Consider the following 3,873-nt stretch of genomic DNA (forward strand, 5'->3'; position numbering starts at 1 on the left):
GGGAGGAAGGGCATGGAGAGGAGTGGTCCAGATGTGCCAATACAGAGGGAGATGACACCTGACCATATGTTGCCCCTACCAGAGAGATTCCCAGATGTTTTGCTTCAGGCCCCAGGGTCCCATGCAAAAAGGCCTGAGGGAGGTGTGCGGGTGAACACAGGCTACTTCTGGCTCAGGGCCTAGCTTCAGTTTACCTATCTGTAGACTGGATAAGGAAAAGAGCCCTTTTTGAGGATTTGAACAGTAGGGGACATGCCCGAGGATATGGTTGCCACTTGCACTGGGAGCTTGTGGATGGACTGGAGCTGGGGGCCTTCGCTGGGCCTAACCGGCCACCAGTTCTCCCAGACAAGTGTGTGCGGAGAGGGCCGGGGTCCCCTTCGAGCCTGTGGCTGCACCAACTCGTCTCCTGGGGGTCTCGGCTGCACCCTTGCCCCCGTATCCAACGGCAGCCTGTTGAGCTTGCCTCGTAGCTCCGACAGGCCGGGGGTGGCAGCCCCACCCCACCGCCCCCCGCACCCCGCCACCCCCGGCCTGTCGGAGCCACGGGGCAAGCTCAGGTCACTCTTTTGGGGCTTCAGGCCGGGTGGCCTCAGGGAGCCGGCGCCTTGGGAACCCCAGCCCAGTTGCGGGAGCGGCGTCTCCCGCGGCGGAGTCCCGCTGACTTTGGGTTCACCTCGCCACTCCGACAGCCCGGAGCTCGGTCGTGAGGAGGTCTCTCAAGGCCCTAATTGACTGCGGCGGGAAGTCAGGTCGGGGGTGGGGGGCGACCCCCACGTAACTCTGGGTGCCTGTGCACAGGGCGGAACCCAACGCCGGGGCTCCCGTTTCCCGCCGACGGGTCGGGAGCGTTGTACCGAGAGCACCCGGACGCGGAGGTACCGCGGGGGAGGACACGGATCGCTATGGCAACGGGGCCTTCCTGGAAGCTGCAGGGCCAGCGTTAGCGGTGAGAAGCGGTGGACCCGGGCTTAGGAGGCCGTCGCAGGGCGGGGTTGGATCGCAGGGGCGTCCTTTGGGGGCCCGAGACCCGGGAGGGCGCGGCCGGGGCGTGGGAGGTTCTGCTTGGATCGCTTTTCTTTGGAAAATCTCGACTCTGGTGCATCTCGCTCTGTGGAGACCCAGGTGACAGAGTCTTGGGCCCCGGGGCCCTTCGCAGGCAAGGGGGTGCAGACCCAGCACTGAGGAGCCGCCGCGGGCCGGGTGAGCGCTGGGTGGGGCCGGCCTCCTGCAGCCTGGCGCCCTGATGCGTCGGGGCTGGAAGAACGTCCCGGGTCGGCGAGCATCACCGCCCCCCCCACCCCCGTTCTCTGGCACATTCGCTATGTGCCTGCTTTGTGTAGCCTTTTGACTGAATCGAAATTTTACAGAACAGATCTCTTTCTTTTTCTTCTTCTTCTTTTTTTTTTTTTTTTTTTGGAGACAGTCTCCCTCTATTGCCCAGGCTGGAGTAGTGCTCCCTGCAACCTCAAACTCCCGGGTTGGAGCGATCCTCCTGCCTCAAGAGGGACTATAGGGGCCCACCAAAGTATTTTCTTCTGTTTTTATTTTTTTTTCTTCTGTTTTTAGTAGATGACGGTTCTCGCTCTTGCTCAGCTGGTCTCTAACTTCTGAGCTCAAGGCCTCCTCCTGCCTTGGCTTCCCAAAGTGCTGGATTACAGGCATGAGCCACAGTGCAGGGCTGGCACAAATCCTTTCAGTAAAGGGAATTATTCTCTAAGCTTGGATTCCATCAGGGTGCTGCACTTGCCACAGAGCCCTCACCCATGGAAGGAGATGTTCAGAAGCCAAAATCTAGGTACTAGGTAAGCTTATGGCCACTGAGTTAGCCTTGTTTCTTGGTTTTCTTCATGGACAGAGCTAAGAAACATATATTTATGTTCACCATACATGTTGGTATCTATAATATTTTTGTATCTATAATATTTTTGTATCTCTGGGTCTGTGTATATATTACAAACTGAGGTTATGGTGTTTCTAATCCAGGTCTTATCTATCACCGCAGGGTTCATTCTGCTTTTCCCTTACTAGGTCCCATCCCACCTTCAGTATATTTACTGATTTCCTCCATCCTATACTATATATGGTTTCAGAGTAGGTAACCCATATTCTTGTGAAAAACACACTTCCTGACTAGAGTATAATGTGTGTGCAGTTATTTTCATTTTTATTCTTAGAATATATGGTCAAAATATTGCTTTCCAAAGTTGCTTCAATATGTTATTCATTTGTAATAAAGTTTTAGGTTCAATTGTTTCTCTTTTTTTGGTACATGAAACATTTATATGGTTCAGTTAAGAGTCTGAGCTCTTAACTATAAGACTGCTCAACTTCTCTTCCATATTAACTCTTACTTACTTACCTTTTTGGAGTCACAGTACTATATACCCCTCACTGTCGTGGTGCTCTTCTCCTCCCATTGAGTCCCAGTGATGGAATTAAGTGAAAGCTACTCCTAATTTCTCTTATTTCTGTTTTGTTTGTTTGTTTGTTTTTAGACAGAGTCTGTGTTGCCCTCTGTAGAGTGTTATGGCGTCACAGCTCACAGCAACCTCAAACTCGTGGGCTCAAGCGATTCTCTTGCCTCCCAAGTAGCTGGGACTACAGGTGCCTGCCACAACATCTGGCTATTTTCTTGTTGCAGTTGTTATTGTTGGTTAGTTGGCCCAGGCCGGGTTTGAACCCACCACGTTTGGTGTATGTGGCTGGCACCATAACCACTGTGCTGTGGGCACCAAGCCTTATTTCTGGTTTTTAAAATGGTTGTCTAGGCAGAAACTTTAATTTTTCTTTTCTTTCTTTCTTTTTTTTTTTTTTTTTTGTAGAGACAGAGTCTTTATTGCCCTCACTAGAGTGCCATGGTGTCACACAGCTCACAGCAACCTCCAGCTCCTGGGCTTAGGTGATTCTTCTGCCTCAGCCTCCCAAGTAGCTGGGACTACACAGGCACCCTCCACAATGCCTGGCTATTTTTTTGTTGCAATTTGGCTTGGGCCGGGTTTGAACCTGCCACCCTTAGTATATGGGGCTGGCACCCTACCCACTTAGCCACAGGCACCGCCTTCTTTCTTTCTTCTTTTTTTTTTTTAGACAGAGTCTCACTTGGTCACCCTTGGTAGAATGCCATGATGTCATAGCTCACAGCAACCTTAAGCTCTTGAGCTCAGCGATTCTCTTGCCTCAGCCTCCCAAGTAGTATAGTAGCTCGGACTATAGGTGCCTGCCATAACACCTGGCTATTTTTAGAGATAAGATCTTGCTCTGGCTCAGGCTGGTCTTGAACTGGTAAGCTCAGGCAATCCACCTGCCTTGGCCTCCCAGAGTGCTAGGATTACAGGGATTAACTACACCTGGCTCAAACCTGAATTTCGGTTAAAGAAAATATACAGATCTGGTTTCTGAGATAGAAAAAAAAAAATAGTTATGACTCCTCTTTGGCAGTCATCAAAGGAAGTGAAAAAAGGCTCAGAGTCACAGGTACATAATTTTCATCACCTAGACTGATTGATGGGTTATATGTTTAGAGCATGTGGCCTGTGTTGGATTCCAGATAGTGCCAGTGTTAAATCCTCTATCCTGATTAGGGAGTGAGTGAGCTACCTCTGCACTTGCTTTTAAAAATATTTTGTAAGGCGAGGCAAGGTAACTCACACCTGTGATCCCAGCACCCTGGGAGGCTGAGGTGGGTGAATGGCTTGAACATAGGAGTTTAAGACCAGCCTGAGCCCAAGTGAGATCCCCTCTCTAAAAAATAGCTGGGCATTGGCTCAGCGCCTATAGCTCAAGTGGCTAAGGCGCCAGCCACATACACCTAAGGTGGCAGGTTCGAATCCAGCCGGGCCCGCCAAACAACAATGATGGCTGCAACCAAAA

At 51.2% G+C, this 3,873-nt stretch overlaps 1 protein-coding gene across 1 annotated transcript in view; it reads left to right on the forward strand.

The window, feature by feature from the left end:
- The first annotated feature begins 902 nt into the window (after positions 1 to 902).
- The window catches only part of CCDC57 (coiled-coil domain containing 57), a 136,577-nt gene continuing 133,606 nt past the window's right edge, over positions 903 to 3,873 (forward strand). The window contains exon 1 of the mRNA XM_012802827.2: positions 903 to 949. The gene's annotated coding sequence lies outside the window, so the exon portion shown is untranslated. The remainder of the gene's footprint in view (positions 950 to 3,873) is intronic.

The sequence above is a fragment of the Otolemur garnettii genome, unplaced genomic scaffold (assembly GCF_000181295.1).
Source record: "Otolemur garnettii isolate 467f Iridium unplaced genomic scaffold, OtoGar3 scaffold00018, whole genome shotgun sequence".
Classification (NCBI taxonomy): Eukaryota; Metazoa; Chordata; class Mammalia; order Primates; family Galagidae; genus Otolemur; species Otolemur garnettii.